The sequence below is a fragment of the Leucoraja erinacea genome, chromosome 2, assembly GCF_028641065.1.
Source record: "Leucoraja erinacea ecotype New England chromosome 2, Leri_hhj_1, whole genome shotgun sequence".
In the NCBI taxonomy this organism is placed as follows: domain Eukaryota; kingdom Metazoa; phylum Chordata; class Chondrichthyes; order Rajiformes; family Rajidae; genus Leucoraja; species Leucoraja erinaceus.
Genome location: NC_073378.1, coordinates 85,282,029 through 85,306,794, shown reverse-complemented (window position 1 = coordinate 85,306,794; position 24,766 = coordinate 85,282,029). Strand labels below are relative to the sequence as shown.

Sequence of the window (24,766 nt, the reverse complement as noted above, 5' to 3'; positions counted from 1 at the left end):
ATTTTATGAGGAGTTACGATGAGGGATTTCGTGAAGAACCCCGCTTCCACGCATGCGTGTCATACTTCAAAGCAGCGGTGTGAGGTCACAGGAACCTATAATGATCTAACATAGTAAGATTATCAAAGAGATACCAGTTTTTGATATGATCATACGAGGGTGGGAGCGGAGGGCACGAAATCCCTCATCGTAACTCCTCATAAAATACAGATCAAACTTCAAACTGGTAAGTTCTCGTTTAATCTTACTATTTTACTTCGGAGTCACGTGAGTGACTTCGTGAAGATTTCAAAGCTCTGTGACCTCATGCCGTGGAACGAGTCAAACGCATGCTTCACAACTGCCTTGGGTATTGGGAGAGAGCATCATTAGTAGTTTTAAAACACAATTATACAAAGAGTTGTGTGGTATAACGAAAAAATATAACACTTTTTAAAATTTTGAGAATCATAACCCTGTAACCTATCGGGCAAATTATTTTGTTGAACCTAAAATGTTTTCTTAATACAATGATGGCTCCAAATAAACTGGTTTATTATACAACCTGTGGAAAAACCCTTTTTTAAAATGACCCTCCTGCCATTCTGGGGATTTGGTCTGTGGGTACCTGTACAATATTGCTGCGGATGTTGCTGCAGTCCTGGTGGAATGAGAGTTGGAACATCAGTGTCTATTCCTGCCATTTTGAGCCACCTTGATATAGTTTGAGTCGTGACCCTATCATGCAGTTTCTTGTAAGAGATAAACAACTCCATACTCTGACCTCGAATGTTCCGAGTATATGCTATGTATTGTTAGATGTGTCTTGTTATACACAGTCGTTTTGCCATATGGGTGTACCATAAAATCAAACCCTAGACCCGAGGAACCCGATCTGTTTTCTTTTATTAAATCCTGTATGACAACACCAGTTTCTCGGTGAGATGATCAGGCAGTCCAGGCTCTGTTTGCTTAATGGCTGGACTTGTTGTGCGGTAAATAACACCATGAGCATAACCATCTTCCTGGTCTGTTACTGAGGTGACAACGCTGTTATGAGCTACCAGCTCCTCAGCATGTTGAGAAAACGACACCCACGTCCCAGATTTCGGAGTACCTGGTTTGCTTACCAGGGGTGCGCTCCCACCGCGTGCCGTTCCGATCCTTGTGATAGGTAATTGGAGAGTGCACTTGTGGCACTATTAATGGCACTGTAGCTCCATCGATTATCCTAATGGAGGCTTGTTAAAATCCCAATACGGCCAGAATGTTTTTGGCCGAGATTGTTGTCCAAGCAGTATATGCCCCATTTCTTGATGTGTCCAAGGTACTGCTTCCGTGTTGACAGTCTTAGTGCAGATGAGATGAGATTCATCGTCCTGTCTGACAGTATAGTGGGTCTGTTAGACTCTACAAATCAATAAATCCATAGTGTTATGGCATGGAGTCTCCAGTCACTGGATAAATCAACAATTTTTTGGCAATGTTCATAGGGAACATGGTTCTAACACCATCCCCTGTAAGACTGAAAACCATGATTGAGAAGGTCAGTCGGGTACTCTGAAAATTCCAGATGCCGAGTGTGGTTGAATTTACCCTAGTACCCCATTGATGGGTCCGAACGGGGGAAAACCTCACCCTATGGCTTATTTACATAACAATGCCAAGCTGGTTTACGAATTTTAGTACATAATATTGGGGCTAATGATTGCCCCTTTTGTAAGCTCTATATTGCCAAAGTTCCTCTATTGAGTCAATGCCTGCCATATAGAAACCCGCAACTGACACCAAGTCTTTATCAATAATAAGAGCATCCATCTTAAAATGAATATCTAGAACAAATGTGTTTAGGGTTAAATCAATGATAATTCTGCAACCCTACTCTATTTTAGTTTAATAAATATGTTTAATCCTATCTTTCGTGTACAAATCTTGTAGCACCATGTGGGTTTTTAGATTGTTTGGTTTATGTAAGGACAAAATGCCCTTCTGGTGTATGATGTACTGTGGTTATTGGGATGAGAAAAACCCTATCAGATAACCCTGAATACTGCTGAGATTATATGAATCTGTAGTGATTATATACCATACATAACTGTAGTGTTGCAACCTCCCCTACCCTCGTAGGTCCCTATTTTAACAGAAGAAAATAAGGTTCTGGTTTAATATTTCTTGTTCGGGGTTGTGTGGGAGGTTTAGGCTTCCGCATCTTCCAGGGTGGCCGCCCTGGCCATACCCTAAAACGGATCCTGCAGGTTATATTGATTTCTGACACTGCTACTGGTATGAGCCACATTTTTTATGGCCTTGCCTGTGGCTGGTATCATGCTCCAAAATAGGCCCTTGCGCTGGCCTTAATGAGCCCCAGTGTCTTGGCTTAGTCCACACACGGTTCTTTGTTTGCAAATGGTAGCATTTTTGGGGTCCTAGTGCTGGCTGAATGGCCGCCTTCCACTTGTAGTTCAGGTCATATTGCATATTATTAAACAGATCTAGTGCGTCTTGATGGTCTTTGGTTACCTACGTTTAGTCCAGGGTGCTGGTGTATGCTATGATGCCTTCCGTCAATCCCTTGAAGGTTCTCTGGATCTTGAGGTCCTGGTTCCTGATGTTCGTCCATATGCTGCCAAATGCATTGGTTTACACTGGGCACCTGTAATGCCTCACCGTTGCCAGGTGGCAGATGTCTGGCCAGTGTTTGTAAATTTTTCTTGTTGGCGTATGTGGCCAGACATATAGTAATACTATTGCCATCCTGGATCCAAGTCTACCCATGTTTGACTTGGCTAAAGTAATCAGCCACCATGTCCAGCAGAGTCCCTGCTGTGTTAGGATCATGGGACGCTGTATTACCAGGCTCTGGCCCATCAGGGTCCTGCCTACTCTTTTTTATAGAGTTAGAGATCTCTAGGGTCCCGCACGGGGTACCCCTGTGGGGCTTAACTGCTGCCCACTTGTCTTTTGTTCTGCGGACCCCTCTTGCAAGTCAACCCAGAACTGACCCACAGTGCTCCCCTCTGATGGGGTAGAAGCATTGTGCAGCCCTCAAAGAGGTACTGCTGTGGTTTTATCACGTTGGAGCAAGGCTCCATACACCGCTTCTTCCCGCTCCAGCCCTCTCGGGCGCTGGTTGCCGGTGGTTTTATGCAAAGTCGGACCCTTCTGAGTCCACTACCTTGTTTAATTTGTGTCTAGCCTACCGCTCGGTCACATGGATCTGGCCGGTGCGGGGCCGACATCGGGCACAGCTGATCCCACTACGGTTGATCCAAGTGCCGCTGGCTGCTGCTGGCTGCCCGCTGTTCCATGGTCCTCCTTCTCCAGTTTTGTCCTTCCTTCCGTGAAGTGGATATGGCCGGTGAGGGGGATAACTGGCACAGCTGCTTCCATCTATTCCTTTAACCTGGCTTCAACGCTCTCAGCACTCCTGGCTGCTCCTTTATCTTAGACCCCTGGGACCGACCCCCGTACTGACGGTACTGGTCCCTTATGGTCGTTGCAGCCGGCCAACCCCACTCTAATGCCCTCAATTCTGGGCACTCCTACTTATATGGTCCTTAGCTAAGGGACATATAAGACATTAAAACTGATGATAACAGCTACTATAGTTTTTATTTAATATATATGGTCCGTAGATAAGGGGTGTATCAGATATTAAACTGATAAGAACAGATACTACACTTGATCTTAGCCAAAAAGCCCAGAAGCGATTATTGTAACTAAAACCCCGATGGGACTGACCCTGGTACTCACATACTGGTCCCTTGTAGTAGATTGCAGCCAGTCAACTGCAAAGTCCTTTGCTGTCGAGAAATGAACTTTCTCACCATGCTGGAGCGAAGTTGGGCACAGGTGTTTTTCCCTCTCCGGGAATCGATGTGCCCATGCTGCTCCTGCCGTTGCCAGCTCCTCACGAAGTGCCAGCTGCCACTGCTGCTGCCTGTGCTGCTGCCGCTGTCTGTGCTCCTGCCGCTGTCAGTGCTGCTGCAGCTGCCGGTGCTCCTGCAGCTGCCGGCTCCCACTGCTGCTGCCGCTGCCGCTGCCGCTGCCGCTGCCGCTGCCGCTCCTCCGTGGTTCTCCCGCCGGCCTTACATGGACCTGGTCCATGTCTGCACCTAGAAGGTAAGTTGAAGGAAACGCAGGGTCTCTTACCTGCTGTTCCCGACTTTCCTTCTCCCGCTGGTGACCGTCGTTCCCTGTGTCGGGTTCGAGCCGCTTGGACCGACCCCGGTGTTCACGGGCCTGGTCCTTCGCGGCAGTTCCGCAGCCGGTAACCCCGGCTGTACCTATGGATCCCCTGGACCCTGGGCCTTACCTTTTGAAGAAGGTTTTCAGCCCGAACGTCCCGTTCCGACTCCATCAGTGCCGCTGCGCTCGCTGAGTGTTCCGAGCCCCTCGCTGGTCCGAGCTGTCTGTCCCGCAGCCTCTGCGCTGGCTGCTACCGACTGCTCCCAAGCCAGTCTCGTTTGAGACTGGCATAGGGACCTTTTTTACTTTGCTTCCCGCCCGGCCGAGAGGTGAATTTTGCTGGTGCGGGAGCAAAGTCGGGCTCAGGTTGTTCCCCTCCAGGGAAACTCGTGCTGTTGCTGCTGCTGGCTGCTCGCCCTCCACGGGTCTCCCCGCCGGCTTTCCGCAGCCACCTAAAAGTAAGTAGTAAAAAAGGAACGCAGAGTCTCTTACCTGCTGTTCCCGACTTTCAAATTCTCCCGCTTGGGGAACGCCGTTCCCCCCTGTGTGACTCGTTGCAATGCGTGTAGCGATATGACACGCATGCGTGGAAGCGGGGTTCTTCACGAAGTCACTCACGTGACTCCGAAGTAAAATCACAATCATACAGCATGGAAACAGGCTCTTCAGCCCAATGCATCCATGCCCACCAAGTTGCCCCTTTAACGTAATCTCATTTGGCCTAGATAACTCTGATCCTTTCCTTTCCATCTAGAAGTTCATGTTGTTATAGCACTTGCCTCATCTACTTTCCCTGGCAGCTTGTTCTATTTAGCCACCATCTTCTATGTGAAAAAGTTTCCCCACAGGTTCGTATTAAATCTTTCCCCTCTCACCTTAAACCCATGCTCTCTATTTCTTGATTCTCATACCTTGGGAAAAAGACTATTCACCCAATAGATTCTCCGTTATGATTTTTATACACATCTGTAAGATCACCCTTCAGCCTCATGGGCTCCAAGGAGGAAAGTCCTAGGTTACCGAACCTCTCCTTATAGGTCAGGCCCTCAGGTTTGGCACCATCTTTGTAAATATTATCTGCAGCCTTTTCAGTTTAATGGCATATTCATACAGCAGGGCGAACACAACTGAACACAATAATACAAGTGAGGCCTCACTAATGTATAACATAACATCCCAATTTCTATACTCATTTTCTGACTGATGAAGGCCAACGTGCCAAAGGCTTTCCTCACCACCCTATCTCCCTGTGATGCCACTTTCAGGGAACTACTTATTTATACTCCCAGACCCTTTGCTCCACAACACTCCCCAGAGGCCAACATTCACTCTGAAGATCCTACCCTGCTTTGACTTCCAAAAATGTAACTCCTCACACTTCTCTGAATTAAACATCATTACCCATTCCTCAGACCATTTGCTCAGATGATCAACATCCCACTGTAATTCTTAATAACCATTTTTACTATTTACAAAACTGCTTATGTAAGTGTTATCTGCAAATTTACTAATCATGCCTTGTACATTCTCATCCAAATCATTGAAATAGATGACAAACAGCAACGGGAATCACCAAGGGACATCACAGACCTCCAGTCTGACAAACAATATTTCAACATCTGCTTACGACCATGAAGCAAATTCTGTATCCAATTAGCTGGCTCTCATTGGATGCTGTGCAAAATAACCTTCCAGAGCAGACCACCATGCAGAACATGAAATGCCCTGCTAAATCCCATATAAGCTACATCTATGACCCTGCCCTCGTCAACCATCTTGGTTACTTCAAATTTGTGAGATGCGATCCCTAACCCACGAATAAAACCATACTGAGTATCCCTAAATAACTCCCGTCTATCCAAATACATGTATATCATATCCCTTATAATCCTCTCCAGTAACTTGCCTAATTAATTTTTTCCCTTAACATTAAGCACACTAATCTGTGGTAAGCACCTAAAAACTGAACAAAATATCATATACTTAGTGTCACAACCAACTATTGACTGAGAAGTGTGTAGGAAGGAACTGTGGACGCTGAAGACACACACAAAACCGAAGACAGACACAAAATTCTGGAGTAACTCAGCGGGACAGGCAAGCAGAAGGGGGAGATGAATGATATAAGGAATTGGAGACCCATCACATTGTTGAATGTTGATTACAAAATCTTGTCTAAGGCCATCGCCAACCGGGTCAAGTCTGCTCTGGGACGGGTGATGCACCCAGATCAAACCTGTGCTGTACCTGGCAGGAAAATCTTAGACAGCCTGGTGCTGCTGATAGATACCATTACCTACGTGCAGGACAGAAAGGGTGGATGCCTGCCTAGTCAGCTTGGACCAGGACAAGGCCTTCGACAGGATATTGCACACGTACATGAGAGACTTGCTCTCCAAAATGGGCTTTGGGGAGGGAATCAGGAATTGGATCCAACTGCTCTACATCGATATCTGTAGTGCAGTCCAAATCAATGGGTGGGAATCAGATAGCTTCCCCGTCAGGTCTGGAGTCAGGCAGGGTTGCCCTCTCTCCCCTGTCTTGTTCATCTGTTGTATTGAACCTTATGCCGAGTCCATCAGGAAGGACGTGAGCATAAGAGCAGTGACATTGCCAAGCACTGGGGGCACTCAGGTCAAAACCTCCCTGTACATGGACGATGTCGCTGTCTTCTGCTCGAAACCAGGGTCAGTCCGCAGATTGATTAGCATCTGCGACCAGTTTCTGTCGGCCACGGGAGCCAGAGTGAAACGCAGGAAGAGCGAGGCCATGTTCTTTGGCAACTGGCCCGACCGATCTTCTGTCCCCTTCACCATCAAGCCTGACTTCTTGAAGATGCTGGGGATCTGGTTCGGGGGCTGAGGCGTGTGACAAGAATTGGCTGGAGCGGATAGTCAAGGTGGGGAAGAAACTGGAGCTGTGGAAGCAACGCTCCCTCTCTATAACGGGGAAAAATATGGTCATTAGGAGTGAGGTGCTCTCGGGGCTGCTGTACGTGGCACAATGTGGCCTGTCCCTCCCTCCTATGCCACAGGGATCACCCGGGCCATCTTCCAGTTCATCTGGGGGTCGAGGATGGACCGGGTGCGATGGGGCACAATGCACAAGTCGGCAGACAACGGGGGTAAAAGTGTGCCCAACGTCGCCCTCACCCTGATGGCCACCTTCATGTTTGGCTGCATCAGGTGGAGTGTAGAGCCAAGGCACGTGGGCACCAAGTGTCATTACCTGCTGAGGTTCTACCTGTCCCTGGTGTTGTGAAGGATGGGCCTGGCGCAGATGCCACGAAATGTGCCAGTCAGCTGGTCAATGCCGCACCATCTGTCGTTCGTGGAAAGGTTCTTCTGGACCAACTCCATGACCCGAAGTCCATCGGGCAGTGGTCAGCATGGAACGTCCTGCAGACACTGCAGGGAAATGACTCCATGGATCCTGTGGTGTCGTTTCCAGAGCAGACTGCCCAGCTTGTCTGGCGAAATGCCTCATCGCCAGAACTCACTAACAAGCACCAAGACTTGGCTTGGCTGCCGGTGAGCGGAGCCCTCCCAGTCAGATCCTTCCTGCACCGTCGGTACCTCACTACCAGCGCACGCTGCCCTCAGGACGGCTGCTCTGCAGAGGAGACGGTTGCCCACCTCTTTACAGAGTGTGGATTCGCAAAGAGAGTCTGTATAGGTCTGCACAGGTCCCTGTCACGGTTTATTCCAAACAGCTCCGTCACAGAGGACTCTGTGATTTACGGACTGTTCCCAGGGATGCATTCAGGGACTGACATTGCTGGAACGTCATCAACTCGGTGAAAGACGCTCTTTGGTCAGCCCGAGCATTGTTGACCATCCAGCGGAGCGAGACGTTCGTCGGGGAATATTGCCGACTGGCCCGCTGCAGACTACAGGTGTACGTGCTGAGGGACGTACTGAAGCTCGGTGCAGCCAATACCAAGGCTCGGTGGGGGAGGACCACAGTCTAGGGTTCCTTCTGCTGCTGGACATGGGGGGGCAGGGTGTGGTGGAGATGCCGCTCAAAATAATCAATCAATCAATCAATCAATCAATCAATCAACTTTATGCTCTCCACTCTCTCCACTGTGGTGCCACTGATGTTGAGGGGTGTGTGTTTTGGCTGCGCCCTCCTGAAGTCGACAATCATCTCCTTTATTTTGTCGACATTTAATGCTAAATTGTTGTTGCTGCAGCAGTCCACTAGTTGTTTTACTTCCTCCCTGTACATTGATTCGTCTTCTCCGCTGATGAGTCCCACCACTGTTGTGTCATCCGCAAATTTTATGTTATTGTCCCTGAATCTGGCAGCAGAGTCATGTGTGAGCAATGTGAACAACAGCGGGCTGAGCACACAGCCTTGAGGGGAGCCAGATGTCAGCGAGATCGAGCCTGAAGTGTTCTTGCCAACACGGACTGACTGCGGTCTCTCTGTCAGAAAGTCCAAGATCCAGTGACACAGGGTGGTGTTGAGGCCCAGCAGGGTTAGTTTCTCCACAAGTCTCTGTAGGATGATGGTATTAAAAGCCGAGCTGAAGTCAATGTACAGGATTCTGGCGTAGGTGTTTTTGTTTTCCAGATGCGTGAGTACTGTGTGCAGCGTGGTAGAGATGGCATCTTCTGTAGAACGGTTGGGGCGATAGGCAAACTGGAGGGGGTCTAACGATGAGGGGAGGCTGGCAGTAATGTGAGGTTTCACCAGGCCTTCAAAGCACTTCATTATTATGGGGGTCAGGGCCACAGGGCGGTAGTCATTTAGGCAGGCAACAACTGGTTTATTTGCTATTGGGATTATTGTGGAAGTTTTGAGGCATGTAGCTTGAATTTCAATAGTAGGATTTTATTATGTTTATCCATAGTTGGATCTTTAGCATTATCTGTATCTAATTGTTTTATTTGTTCTTCTAAATGTCTTTGTTCATACTTATTCTTTTTATTTTGATATGCTTGAAATGAAATAATGACTCCTCTAATAAATGCTTTAAAGGATTCCCATAATAGCGTGGGGGATATCTCTGGTGTATCATTTATCTCAAAAAATAGGTCCATCTGTTTTTTTAGATATATACTCACTTGTGGGTCTTTTAAAATTTGCGAATTAAACCTCCAGAACGATTTATTCATAGACATTCCTTCTAATTTTAAAACAAAAGTTAACGGAGAGTGGTCTGAAATCGCATTAATGTGGTATTTATAGTATGTTAGTTCATAGTATGCGGAATTAATTTTGTATCCACAAGAAAATAGTCTATCCGTGAGTGTGTTTTATGCACCGTTGAATAAAACGAATAATCCCTTCCCGTCGGGTTTGCAATCCTCCACACATCTGCTATATTTGTGTTTTCCATATATGTATGTAAGAGTTCACTGGTTTTAGATTTCATATTACTTTTTTGTTTTTGCACCGATTTATCTAGATAAGGGTCTAAAACACAGTTAAAGTCTCCTCCAATTATAACATTTTGATAATTAAATTCTGCAATTATATTCAGAATTTTACTAAAAAATTGAGGGTTATCAAAATTGGGCGCATATATGTTTACCAGCGTAATTGGCGTATTATTGATCTCTCCTGCTACTATAAGGTATCTCCCTTCCTTATCTGAAATAGTATTCTTTGATTTAAATGGAATTCCTTTACGAATAATGATTGCAGTACCTCTAGATTTGAAAGTGAATGAAGAGTGAAATGTTTGGCCTATCCAGTTCGCCCTCAGTCTCGTCTGATCTTGATGTTTAAGATGCGTTTCCTGTAGAATCGAAATGTCCGTGTTGTATGATTTCAACTGAGCTAGTATCTTGCCCCTTTTAATAGGTTCATTAATACCCCTTATATTCCAACTACATAGTGTGATTCCTTCAATTTTCTTTTGATTGTCGTCATACATTTTTACCAATTTTAATGACCTTATTTATTATGGTGCATCCATACCTCAGGACTCTGGTTATTTTGGGGGCATTTATATTATAGACTTCCTTGGTAGTTCCCCTCTGCGATTGTCCTTGAAAAAAAAACACATAGATGTGACATATTGTGATTAAAAAAAAGTATATCAAATAAATTTACGGTGTCTGAGTTTCCGACACCGTAGTGAGTGGCCCACTCATCTGTGGGGTACGACATCAATATCGCTTCCAGCGTAGATGTTATGAGGTTAGCACCGCTGCCTTTATTACCCAAAACCTAGGGGGTCGGTACCATTTACAAATCAGTTCTATTTCACCCAGTTGCAGTATATATATATGTTTCATTCCGACATCAAATCTAATCATGTATTCAGTTACATATATTCTTCACTCTTTATCTCTTAACTATTTATAATTGGTTTTAGTATTGTTAAAAGTGAGCTGTTCGCTGAAAGGGTTAACCAGAGTCAGGATCCTGGAATTATGCCAGGTGCCTGAGTCTCCTCCCCTCCCCACTCATCTGCGGAACATATGTGATTACAGTGTTGTCTGCGTTATAACTAATTTTTATCAGTTTCAATTGCTGTTTCTAAATTAGTATTGTTAATTATTAATTATTATGAATTCTCTATATTTTGTAAAACTATGTAAGCCATGTGATATTTTTCGCTCTCTCTCAGCTCAGCAGATCGTCACTCCCATGTTATCAGTCTTTCCTCGTTTGAGCACAGAGTGTCCTTGAGTTAGATTCCACAATGTTCAAGGGAAGATAATAATGTCTAGACACGTCTCGTGGAAAATCTGTTGCGTTTAATAATTTTTAAAGATTGGTGTTATTTCACTTTTCTTCTAATATTCTCGTTGGGGGAATAAGCAAATTAATTTGTTCATAACGTCTTGGTGGCATGATTAATCTTCTTTTGTTCCTACCCTGGCCACGATTTCTTGAGTATATTTAAGAGATTCTACCGAATTAGTAAATGTTTTTGAAACTCCCATGAAAGTAATACGCATCCTGGCCGGATAAATCACTCTGCATATGACATCGTTGACACCGTAAAGAGCTTCTCTTGTCTGTGAGAACTTTCTTCTCTTTTGCACAATCTCGTAAGGGTAGTCCAGTAGGAGTTTAATAGAATCATTTCTGTACATCATCTTCTCTCCGTATTTAATTTTTTTCATCAACTCTTCCACTGTTGAGATATCCCGAAGTTTGATTATGATCTGTCGTGGATAGGCTTGGTCTCCTTGAGATCTTGGTTTAAATCTGGGTAGTCGATATGCTACTTCAATTACAGGTGCCTCAGGTAGCTTGAGTACGTGTTTGATTAGATTGGCAGTGAACTCACAGGCATTGTCCCCCTCAGTTCCCTCTTTTACTCCACGTATTCGTATATTTTGACGTCTTGAGCGAGCTTCTAGGTCAACACATTTATCAGAGACTTTTGTAAGTTGGCTCTTGAGGCTGTCTAATTCTAACTTCATCGCCTGCATATCTCCGGCCATCTGTTCCACAACAACTTCCATATCTTTCACTGCAGTTACATTTGCGGAAACAGTTTCATGCACAGCCTCAAACATCTTTGTGGTCTCTTCTGCCACCTTATTAATTTTCCCCGTTAGTTCTTCGTGCACATCCTCAACTCTTTTTTGCAGAGCACCAATGCCCGCAAGTATTTTTTCATTACCGGCATTAATGGATTGCATGTTTTCCATCAAGTTTAAGTTTCCAGCTGCAATGTCATTTTTCAAATCTCTTACCGAGTTCTTTAATTCCTCCATTTCGGTTTTCTCTTTTGTGGCCGTCTCAGTCTTAGATCGTTCCAGAGACCCCTCCAGAGGTCAGTTCTGCAGTTTCTTGGGGTTTCTGAGTCTTCAGCAATTGTTTTGTAACTTTTCTCTGTGGGCTCTGACCTGGAGACGTGTTTTTCATTTAAAATGAGTTTCCCTCCATTAAATTCACGGCGCTTACTGATGATGTCATCAGCACAGCGACATGAGTCTCCGGTAAGTCTTTAAAAACGGTCCCGACCTCCAGACCCGATTTTAACACGAAAAATTGCGATTTTTTCAGCGGAGCTAGAAAATTTGTGACTGCTAGCAGAGCATGACGCCACCGGAACCTGGTCGAGACCCTTCTTCTGAGAATCCTCGGTGTGTCCGAAGCTCCAGCTGTTAACGGGCAGCTCAAGCGGTGCAGCACAAAGCACCTGTTTATCGGCTGTGTGTCCGGATCTTTGGTCGAACACCCATTTCATGCCCAAAACTATCACCGTCAGTGCCGGTCTCATGCACTGTTTGTCAATGTTATAGTTAAAGGTTGTCCAACTGTGAGGATCAGCTTTGCCGTTCTTTATTCTGACTCATGGAGCAGGTATGTTGCAAAACTTACCTTCAGCGGCGCTGCAGTTCTGCCGCTGCCCGTGTGCGCAACTTTGGCGCCTTTGAGAGGGGGGGGCGGGTTTAAAACGCGATTTTCTCTAGGCTGTTGAAATCGATGTTGTTCAGCCTATTTAGTTGCTGATGAAAAATCGCTGCGAAATTCGTTCGCTGCAGGTATTTTTAAACTAAATTGGGTTATTTAATTGTTATGGTAGATTAAAAATCATCCTGCCACAGAGGGTAGTTGAGGCCAGTTCATTGGCTATATTTAAGAGGGAGTTAAATGTGGCCCTTGTGGCCAAGGGGATCAGAGGGTATGGAGAAAAGGCAGGTACGGGATACTGAGTTGGATGATCAGCCATGATCATATTAAATGGCAGTGCAGGCTCGAAGGGCCGAATGGCCTACTCCTGCACCTAATTTCTATGTTTCTATCCTCTAAAGCCGCGAACCCCGACAACGGGACTGATCTCATGTAGGGGACAAGGCAAGGTAGGTTGTTTATTTTTACATTACAAAGGGCTTTTTAAGATCCCTTTATACAAAATGTTATGTTGCGAGTAGCTGACTTCGGGGCCCATTCAAACCCGCAGTATCTTTCATGCCGACATGGGATACAAATTCACCGCAATGGCGCCGTTCTGAACCAGCGAGTTCCACAGAATCCCACTGGCAAGCCGTTAATTTACAGCAATTGAACACTAAATCCCTTCCATTTGGCCTATAAATTAATGTCAATGAGATTAAAAAATCATGTTTTATTGTGAATTCTTGTGTGAATGTTCTTTGGACACTTAGGCTATTTTAAAATGTCAATCTTTCCTTAAGAAATGGATAGGTTTAGATCTAGTAATTGAATTTTGGAATTAGCTACAATTGGGTAACTAATTAATTATATGCTTTAATTTCAGGTCATCCAAGTAAGATTGTTTAATATTTGTTTCAGAATGGTTCAATCTATAATAACTGAAAATGTATTTCAGTTCTCTTGATTTTTAATAAAGTTATGGCCACTTTCACTGTCCTCGATCACAGCTTTTGTGTTAAGTCAATGGAAAATCAATAGGGAACAAGATGCTAATTTCCCAGTATGAAAATGGTCATAACATTTTTTAATACTGAAGATATGAGAGTGAATTAGGTGTCAAATTAAACTTCTTTTTATGCTTTATCTGATGGGATAAATTGCAGACTTGATTTTTTAAAATCTCAAAATGTTGTAACATTGCTACATGGAGTAGGGGAGAGGACGGCTCCCTGAATGCAGCACTGCGTTTCCCCGGTGTGTCTGATATTCCAATTTGGGACTGGGATAAATTGTATTTTCAGTGAGTGAACGAGGAGCAAGATAAGGTGACCCCTGCTGGCGGATGAACTAAGGAGCGGATCGCACACGCCGGCTTTCACTTCCCCATCGTCTCTCTCCCCTTGGGGACAAGCCACTGCCTCGGGGGAAAGAGTCTCCTGACTGCTCTCCTCGTTGAAGCAGGTGAGTTTGGTGCCGGGCCGAGGGAGGGTCGGGGTCGCGGGGTTTAACGAGGCAGCGAGCCGGGGTTATACCCCCAGCCGCTCCCTCCGTCCTGTTCCCGGCGTTAGTCCCCAAACACTGCCCTTGTCGGCGGACCCACCGCCCAGAGACTTCCCTCATTGACGTTGCCCCACGATGTTCCTGTCCAGCCTTTGGCTGACATTTTACCTCATTGAGTCGTGGCCAACGGATACAGTCCACCCTGAGGCAGCGCCCTGGGGAATAGGGCAAGTACAGTGGGAGCAGATGCATTCCAGTCAGTGGAGTGGAGGAATGCGGGAAAGAACCGACTTCAACGCTATCTGTAACGCTTTAACATTACACGCACATATCTCTAGCAGTCAAACATAATCAGTTAGCATCTTACTACAAAATTTTTATTACCACACATGCAATAAATCTATTTATACGTCTATGTTAAGGTACTGTACTTATTTTCCTGTCTGCTACAGTCCTGGTAACTTTGTCGCAGTCTCGTCAAATTGGCAACTGCTCGGAACCGTGAGAAGCTCAATCATGTGATTATTGCACATGACTAAACACGTGATACTTGGGCGAGCAACGTGTATATTTAGCAAAACGCAAAGTGCTGGAGTAACTCGGGCAGCATTTGTGGAAGGATAGATCGGCGACGTTTCACATTGACAGCCTTCTTCAGACTGATACAGGAGCTGGGGAAAAACGCTGAGAACGCAGGTATGGAGGGTCGTTTGCAGATGAGTGGAGAAGTGATAAAAGGGTTGAAGATATGGAGCGAATAGGAATTCAATGTAAAGCCAAGGGGATGGGGCAATAATGGGGTGGGAGCATTGCGTGTACTCTGGTTTGGGGGCAAAGGAAAGAGAGAGGGTAATCGCTTAAAATTGGAGAATTCGCTTTAAAAGAAAAGAGAGGTAATCACTTAAAGTTGGAAAATTCAATGGTCATGCTATCGGGTTGTAAATTTGTAAGTTTCCAGAATCTGTTCCTTGTTTCACTACTTGTATTTCTCAGTGTCATAAATCGAACCAATGTGTGTTTTAAAGAGATGTGGTTTGCAGGATAATATATTTAAACAAATCAAACAGGCTGTAAGAGGCTTTTACTTCCCTATTCTTTCTGTATTTTGGCAACCAGAGCTGTACCCAATTCTGGTCTAACCATTTTGTTCAAGTCAAGTCAAGTCGAGTCAAGTCAAGTTTATTTGTCACATACACATACGAGATGTGCAGTGAAATGAAAGTGGCAATGCTCGCGGAACAACAAAACAACCAAACAAATTATAAACACAATCATAACACACACATATTATTTTACATAATAAATAATAGAAGGAAAAACGTTCTGTACAGTTAGTCCCTGGTGAGAAAGGCGTTTACAGTCCGAATTGCCTCTGGGAAGAAACAAGAAGGAACTGGAGATGCTGGAAGATCGAAGGTACACAAAAATGCTGGAGAAACTCAGCGGGTGCAGCAGCATCTATGGAGCGAAGGAAATAGGTGACGTTTCAGGCCAAAACCCTTCTTCAGACTGGGGGGGTGGGAGAAGGAAGGGAGGAGGAGGAGGAGCCCGAGGGTGGGGGGATGGAAGGAGACAGCTCGAGGGTTAAGGAAGGGGAGGAGACAGCAAGGGCTAGCAAAGTTGGGAGAATTCAATGTTCATGCCATCCGGACGCAAGCTACCCAGGCGGAATATGAGGTGCTGTTCCTCCAATTTCCGGTGTAGCTCACTCTGGCAATGGAGGAGACCCAGGACAGAGAGGTCGGATTGGGAATGGGAGGGGGAGTTCAGGGTGCTGAGCCACCGGGAGTTCAGGTAGGTTATTGCGGACTGTGCGGAGGTGTTCGGCGAAACGATCACCCAACCTCCGCACCCAACTCCAACTCCAACGCACACCCCCCTCGTAAAATCCCGGCTCTGGAACTCTTTATCCAGAACTGCCACCGCGACGTCAACCTCCTCAACTTCTCAACTCCCCTGTCTCACTCCAATCTCTCCCCCCCTCCCCCCCTGAATGCACTGCCATTGAATCACTCCGCAAAAACCCAGATTGGGTTATCAAACCAGCCGACAAGGGAGGTGCCGTGGTAGTCTGGCGCGTCGATCTCTACAAAGCTGAGGCCACGCGCCAACTCTCGGACACCTCCTCCTACTTACCCCTGGACCATGACCCCACTGATGAGCACCAGGCCACCATATCCAGCACCATCACCGACTTCATCAATTCCCACGCCCTGCCCGACCAAGCTTCCAACCACATCGTTCCCCAGCCCCGCACGGCCCGTTTTTACCTTCTCCCAAAAATCCACAAACACGGCTCTCCCGGCAGACCCATTGTCCTTGCTTGTCCTTGCCCCACCGAACTCATCTCCACACACCTTGACTCCATACTATCCCCCTTGGTCAAATTCCTTCCCACCTATGTTCTAGACACCTCAGACACTCTCTGCCGCCTCTGCGCATTCCACTCTCTAGGCCCTCACCCCCTCATCTTCACCATGGATGTCCAGTCACTCTACACCTCCGTCCCCCACCAGGATGGCCTCAAAGCCCTCCGGTTTTTCCTGGTGAAGTGGATGATTGACTTCATCCACTTCACCACCAACTTCCATCCGGCACTCCAATACACCTGGACCATTTCCGACACTTCCCTACCATTCCTTAACCACACCATCTCCATCGCAGGGGACAGACTTCTGACCGACATACACTACAAACCCACTGACTCACATGGCTATCTGGGCTACACGTCTTCCCACCCTGCCCCCTATAAAGACTCCGTCCCCAGCTCCCAATTCCTCCGCCTACGCCGCATCTGTTCCCAGGATGAGACGTCCCACACCAGGGCATCGGAAATGTCCTCACTCTTCAGGGAACGGGGATTCCCCTCCGCCACCATAGATGAGGCTCGCACCAGGGTCTCATCCATACCCCGCAACACTGCTCTCTCTCCCTATCCCTGCACTCGCAACAAGGGCAGAGACCCCCTAGTCCTCTCCTTTCACCCCACCAGCCGGCAAATACAACAAATAATCCTCCGCCATTTCCGTCACCTCCAACGTGACCCCACCACCCGCCACATCTTCCCATCTCCCCCCATGTCTGCCTTCCGCAAAGACCGCTCCCTCCGCAACTCCCTTGTCAATTCTTCCCTTCCCTCCCGTACCACCCCCTCCCCGGGCACTTTCCGTTGCAACCGCCAGAAATGCCACACCTGTCCCTTCACCTCCCCCCCCCCGACTCCATTCAAGGACCCAAGCAGTCGTTCCAGGTGCGACAAAGGTTCACCTGTATCTCCTCCAACCTCATCTACTGCATCCACTGCTCTAGATGTCAGCTGATCTACATCGGGGAGACTAAGCGGAGGTTGGGTGATCGTTTCACCGAACACCTCCGCTCAGTCCGCAATAACCTACCTGAACTCCCAGTGGCTCAGTACTTCAACTACCCCTCGCATTCCCAATCCGACCTCTCTGTCCTGGGTCTCCTCCATTGCCAGAGTGAGCAACACTGGAAATTGGAGGAACAGCACCTCATATTCCGCCTGGGTAGCTTGCGTCCAGATGGCATGAACATTGAATTCTCCCAATTTTGCTAGCCCTTGCTGTCTCCTCCCCTTCCTTAACCCTCGAGCTGTCTCCTCCAATCCCCCCCGCCCTCGAGCTCCTCCTCCTCCCTTTTTCCTTCCTTCTTCCCCCCCCCACCCCCCATCAGTCTGAAGAAGGTGTTTGGGCCGAAATGTCACCCATTTCCTTCGCTCCACAGATGCTGCTGCACCCGCTGAGTTTCTCCAGCATTTTTGTGTACCTCTGGTCTAACCATTGTTTTATACAACTTTAATAATGCTGCCTGACTTGCTAAGTTACTTCAACACTTTAGTTCTTTATTTCAAGATTTAGAACAGTGTGGGCCAAATGTGGGCAGGTGAGACTAGCGTGGAAGGGGCATTGTGGTCTGCATGAGCAAGTTGTGATCAAGGGCTTGTTTCCGTGCTGTAGGACATGACTCTAATAGGATCGGTAAATATTTTGAATTGAAATTACGTTGCACAAAATGCAGTTTACCGTGAATATGAATGTTTATCTTTTCATGACGTTTTCAAGAATTTGCCAACTACGTTAGACCTTGGTTTGTTTGTTGGTAACAGACCTTGAATTAGAGAATTGCTTTGCTGTTCTGTTTTTTTTTCATTAATATCATTTACATTGACTTTTCACACAGTTCCCTTTTCCTTTGCAGAGTGACATTGGGGTTGTCTGCATGTGTTTACCACACATAAAAGAGGCATTTCAGCTGCTTAGCATCTTTTGCTCGGATGAACTGTGATACATTGTGAGAACTAACCCCAAGTCTCATTCTGAGCCAAGGTGGATCTGCAATTGCTTATCTTGGTCTCAACTGTATGTGTGCAATCAGAACTCTACTTTTGGTACAGTTTCCTGTGAGGAGAATTTGTCTCGTGGAGTTGAAAATAAAAATGCACAGAACCAAGGTTGCAACACATTGTGCAATGCATTTCACAATGCATGTTGATGGATTCAATTATTTTACACTTTACTTTTGTACATTTGAAGTCCAAATTTTCATTACAATAGTTTGCTGTTCTGTGTCAGCCTGTCCAGGAATTGGGTAATGTGAAGCACTTGTTTTGTCAGTGGTACAGATTTTGGTCTCCCCTGGGGTATGGGACCCCATGCCGTGAAGGTGGTGGTGTTGTTGAAGATAGATCAGTCTAAATCTCAATCATTGTTGGTGAGGTTGCCCATGGAGTGTTGTGTTCAGTTTTGACCACCCAGCTGCAGGAAAGGCTTTTAAGCTGGAAAGAGTGCAGCGAAAATATACAGTACAAGGATCTTTAACAAGACTCAAGGGATTGAGTAAGAGGGAATGATTGGGCAGGGAGGGTCCCAATCCGAAATGTCATCCATCCTTTTTCTTCAGAGATGCTGCCTGACCTGCTGAGTACTCCAGCGCTTTGTGTTTATCTAGGATTCTATTTGTTGGAGGAGACTGTGGGGTGATCTTCCAGACGTTTATAAAATCATGAGGGGAATAGATATTGTGAATGCACACAGTCGTTTAATCATGGTTGGGGAATGAAGAATTAGATTGCATGTATTTAAAGTAAGAGGAGAAAGATTTAATATGAAGCAGAGGGGCAACTTTTTCCCTGGGACTAGTTTAGATGGGCACCTTGATCAGCATGGATGATGGGCCAAAGGGCCTGTTTTTATTTTCTCCTCCATCAGTTTCTGATTTGTTTCAAAAAGCTAGGGTGTGTTTTGCAATGTGCTGCTCCCAGACACCATGAAGTTGGCATCCAAGGTTAGCTGTTCCTGTCTTCTGTAAAAAAAACAGCATCTAACTGCCTTACTCTTAATCCAATCATTTTGTTTTGTTTTGATATCCAATTCACATTGTATTTATCATGCCAACTCGTCTTTCTTCTTGCAACGTTTTCTTTATTGCCCTGAAGAGGATACTGTATTGGTCAAAAGGACACTGCTGTTACCTGCTCTCTTCACACAGGTTTTAAATGCCCTGTAGAGGGCAGCATGCCATTTCCATCTGCAGATAACAGGAATTTGTAGTGCAGAATAAAACTACAGTCAATTCAGATGTAATGTTTTGTATTGAGACAAATAAGTTGGAGCATGGTCCTAGTAAAAATAGAACGTTGGTGGAAGTTGCTGCTGCCCAGATTGTCAGATTTGTCGTGGTTTTTAGCAAATGGACCTTTCTTAGTTTAATACAAAAATGTGACATCTTCGACTCTCCTCTACTTTGTGCCTCATAGCTACAGTGTCCCAGTTTGATTCAGATTACCATGCTATCTGTACGGAATTTGTAAGTGCACCCCTGTGTTTCTCAATTTCCTCTCTTCCTATCCCATAGGTGTGCATGGTTGTTAGGATACTTGGTTGTTATAAATTACCTCTGTGGCTGTTGGAAAAATCAGGGTGTTAATGGCATGTATGAGAGAAAAGGCTTGCAGTGAAGTAAGTGGAGGAATTACATTGATTGGACTTCTCTGTGAGCAGCCAAAGACTTGATGGGCCAAATGGGTTTGCATGTTGTTAGGAAGTATGAAACAAAAATACTTTTACTGTACTTCAGTTTCCATTCAAGCCTACAACGTAGAAATTGATTTAGCATGATTCCACATTGTTATATTCCAGACAGCAGAATGAATAACAACTTACACGCTGGCTGGGTGGATCACAAGAGAGATTTATTACCCAACATTCCCAACTTGTATACAACACCAACTCATTAGCATATACATGAATATGCATGAATACATTACACTGCTCTCCCTTTTTAAAGTATTAAATCTAAGTACAGTTACAGTTTTCTTGTTGTGATACTTGATTTAAACCAGTGTTCATTAAATCTTAAATGATAATGCAATATTTATTTTACATATTTACACCTTTTCATTCTACCTAGACAGTGAGTTACTTAATTTAAAAACCTAATCTGACTACTGGTTTATGGATCCTGCCTGATCGTCTAACAGTAACAGGTGTAATGGGTTTAGGTGTTGACTCAAATGTAGGCTTGTTTGGCTCTGTTTTAGTACTCTGACTTTGACCAGAGGAATCTGTTTCTTTGTACTGACTGAACTTTGTGTTTCAATCACAGTTGGCTCTTCCAACTCACTTTCAGATAAAGAATTAGGACTTCATGCTCAGTTTTTGGTTCATCTTTGGTTGGAATCATTTGATCAACATGAACACTTTTGATCCTATCTCCAACTTCAACTAAGTATCTTTTTGTTCCACACACTTCCACTATTTTCCCAACATCCAATTTGTCTCGACTGGACTTGTTGGGAGGACTGAGAACACAAACCTGCTCATCTGGCTTGAAGTACCTCTCCTTTTTGTGGGAGTCAAAATGGCGTTTCTGACAATTGTTTTTGTTCAACTCTCATAGCTAAATTGGGTTGAACTAGACTTGGGCGTATTCTTAGCCTTGTCTTCATCAACACTTCTGCAGGTGAGTAGCCTATTGGGTGTGGTGCGATTCTGTACTTCAGCAAGAAACTAGCCAAACGATGTTTCATGTTGAACTTTGAACTACCCTGCAAAACCTGTTGTCAAGTTTTCCTTGCAGATGTCAAATGCACGTTGCTGTTCCTTTCCCCACGTCCATTTCACATCTTTTTGTAGCAGATGAAAAGTGGCTTTAGCACAGTTGCTAAATCTGGAAGGCATCGTGCATAGAACTGCACCATCCCAAGGAATGATCGTAGCTCTGACACATTGTTGGGTTTTGGAGCATTTGCTATTGCTTCAACTTTCGCCTTCACAGGACGAAGTCTGTTGGCGTCTACTTTGAGTCCAAGGTAGACCACCTCTGACTGTGCAAATGCACATTTACTTTGACGCAGTTTGACATTGTGGCAGTTCAGTCGTGTGAGAACTTGCTCGAGGATTTCCAGATGTACTGACATGCCTTCTGTGAATATCAGTAGGTCATCCTGGTTGCACACACAGTGTGGAATGTCTTGTAATATTTGGTCCATGGCAGACTGAAACATTTTCGGGGAGGATTTCACACCATAGGGCAGCTTTGTATAAGAATACAAACCCTTATGTGTGTTGATAGTCATGTACTGCTGACTTTCCTTATCGACATTGAGTTGGGCATAAGCGTGAGACATATCCAGTTTAGTGAAGACTCTTGCTCCGCTAAGTTCTGCGTACAGATCTTGCGAGGTTGGTAACGGATATTGTTCGTCATCAACGGCTTGGTTAATTGTGACTTTGTAATCGCCACATAGTCGAACAGTTTTGTCAGCCTTGGGTACGGCCACAATTGGCGTTGCCCAGTTACTCTGGTCTGTCTTCACGTGTACTCCATTACGCTTTCATCTGTCGAGTTTTACCTCCACTTGTTGCTTTAGTGCATATGATACAGGTCTTGGTCGACCATACACAGGTTTCACATCTTGCTTAAGTTGAATGTGTGCAGAGCACCCTGTTATTCCCGTGTAACTGTCAGCAGAAATGTTTGCATGTTTGTTTATGACGTTTTCAAGACGTGATTTGGATAAATCGATGCTGAAAATGTTCTTCCAGACTAATTCTATTCTACTCAGCCAATCCTTTCCAAGGAGGGTTGGTTTATTTCTGTAGCTGGCTAATGATGGGCAGTGTTACTGACTGACCATTATGCTGAACTTTACAGTTCATTTGTCCGTATGTCTCCAAAATTCGCCCGAGTAGGTTCTCAGCTTGACCTTACTCTCAAACAATGGTGTCTGTGGGAACTTTGTTTTGTAAAGGTCTTTGCTCATGATCGAACAATCTGTTGCTGTGTCAATACACATATCGATTAACTGTTCATTAATCAATAGTTTAGTTTGAAAGTCCTTGCCTTGGCTGGTTGTAGGCTTATCGATGTTGGTTGCATAAATGGTGTACAACCCAAGTTCATTTATATCTGGGTTCACCGCCACGTTGTGAACTCCTCTCTGGTGTTGTCGCTTGATTCCCACAGATTGTTGGTTTCCCTTTTTTAAGCTTGGCCCGACATGCTGAGGCGATATGACCTTTTTTCTGGCAGTTATAGCACTTTTGTTATGGCCATTTTGAACTGAAAATTGGGATGAGTGATTACCGTTGCAACGATAACAACTGGCTGAACTCGCCTCCCCGCCATACCTTGGTTTTGGTTTAGCGCCTCTTGGTTTGGCCATAGGCATTGCCTTGTGACTGTAAACGGCCTTATGTGTTTCAGCCACTATCTCTCCTTCCCCATTAATCTCCAATATATTGTTCGCCGTGAAAAACATGTTTGCTCTCTCCATATAAGAGTTAAATGGCTCTCTGCTCTTGTCAAAAGTGCCAAGGTTTCCAATGTAGCCTGTGGACTCTGTGTTTACTGTTTAAACTGTTAAACAATACTGCGTGTTGCAAAACAGTCCTGCACTGTATTTAAAAGATGAGTTCACAAACTCTATCCCATCCTCGTCACTAATTTTGTTATATTCCGGACAGTAGAATGAATAACAACTTGCACGCAGGCTGGCTGGATCACAAGAGAGATTTATTAACCAACATTCCCTACTTGTATACAACACCAACTCATTAGCATGAAACATGAATATGCATGAATACATTACAGGTCATCAGTGTCCTTTGAAGAAGTGGCGGACCTAGCCACTTGGTCTTGAACCCTCATTCGTCGAGCTCGAGCACTCGCGTGGACCTGGCGTGATCTGGGCCGATCAATCAACGCCGACCTGGGTGAACAAAGGTGGGGTGCAGCGGACGACGGGGTTAATCTTCACTTCATAGTCAACATGTTAACATGCCTTGCCCTTCTGTATTAATAGTTGAGCTGTGTTGTTTAAATATTAAACTGAGTGTTTATGCAACACGTGCACCTCTTCAGTGTGACACCGACGATCCAAAAGGCCCCTTTTGAATTTCATCATGCCTGGAGGAGATAATCCAGATCGGCAGAATGCAGTTTCACTCAAACTGCCCACCTTTTGGACATCGCAGCCCCAAGTGTGATTTGAACAAGCTGAAGCCCAATTCCACATCGCTTGGATAAATGCCGACATCACCAAGTACTACCACGTGGTCAGTGCGCTGGACCAGGAAACCGCCAAGCGCCTCATAGATTACCTTCGCCAACCACCAGCTGACAACAAGTACAAAGGGATCAAGACGCTCTTCAAGGACACATTCGGTCTCAGCCGCAGCGACAGGGCGGCAAAATTCCTGCACATGGATGGCCTAGTCGACCGCAAACTGTCCGTGCTCATGTACGAAATGCTTGCCCTGAAGGATGGACACAAGACCTGCCTCCTTTTCGAAAATGTCTTCCTCGAGCAGTTGCCCGAGGACATCCGCCTGCTCCTCGCGGGTGACGATTTCACTGACTACCGATGAGTGGCAGCCTGTGCGGATGTGCTGTGGCAGGCACATCAGCAGGGTGGAGCCACCATCAGTCGGGTGGTGGCTGTGCCTCGGTAGATCATAAGGTCGCGGCAGTAACATCAGCCACGAACAGCGCCAGCAAGGACAAGTAGTGCTACTACCACCATGCACGCATCCGGGAAACGTTTCAGCCGGCTGTCGGTGGTGGCAACTGCAGCCGACCAAAAACATTGCCCCCTCTACACCTGGGATCGTCATTCTGGGTGATATTTCTCGTTGACATGGAGCGGAGGCTAGTGTTTTGCCCCCCCTCAGGCACCAACACTCGTTCCGGAAAGAAGAGGTCTCCCCTGACCGCCAACAGCAGCAACATCGGAAACTACGGGGTCCGCACGATCCCATTCAACTTCAACTCCTATCGCTTCAAGTGGACCTTTACCATCGCCGACGTCTCACAACCACTGCTGGGCGCTGACTTCCTCCAGGCGCACTCCCTGCTAATTGACTTGAAAATACAACGTTGTGGCGGTTCCTAAGGGTCGTCCCATTATACTGCCGAACCCCTCGGCACAGGAGTGGTGCAGTCCGGAGGCGGTCCTTAGCCGGAGGGTATAAAAGGCAGGGTTTGGGTGCCATCTTCCCCTGGTTTTGTCTTCCCCTGAACCGGGAGGAAATAAAGTATAGTGCTTCTCAAACTGCGGACTACTTGCCTCATTCTGAGACCCACGCACTACATTGGTGACCCCCGACGCTCCATTGGCATCATGATGGAGACAGAACAAAGCCCTACCTCCTCACACGCCAGCCCGACCCTGTCTCTGGACGCGGTCTCCGTAAAACTGCCCAGCTTCTGGACCACACGGCCGCTCATCTGGTTCCAGCAGGCGGAGGCCCAGTTCAACCTG

At 45.9% G+C, this 24,766-nt stretch overlaps 1 protein-coding gene and 1 pseudogene across 3 annotated transcripts in view; one reads left to right on the top strand and one right to left on the bottom strand.

The window, feature by feature from the left end:
• Window positions 1–3,582: 3,582 nt before the first annotated feature.
• LOC129693460 (U2 spliceosomal RNA) lies at window positions 3,583–3,690 on the bottom strand (annotated as a pseudogene).
• Window positions 3,691–13,778: 10,088 nt separating this feature from the next.
• The window catches only part of cpvl (carboxypeptidase vitellogenic like), a 90,689-nt gene continuing 79,701 nt past the window's right edge, over window positions 13,779–24,766 (top strand). Inside the window, exons 1-2 of one of the 3 annotated variants that reach the window (XM_055660027.1) lie at window positions 14,459–14,679; window positions 18,202–18,329. The gene's annotated coding sequence lies outside the window, so the exon portion shown is untranslated. Of the gene's footprint in view, window positions 13,945–14,458; window positions 14,680–18,201; window positions 18,330–24,766 lie in introns of those variants that run through there. The other 2 variants (XM_055660018.1, XM_055660009.1) reach the window with 2 other exon arrangements.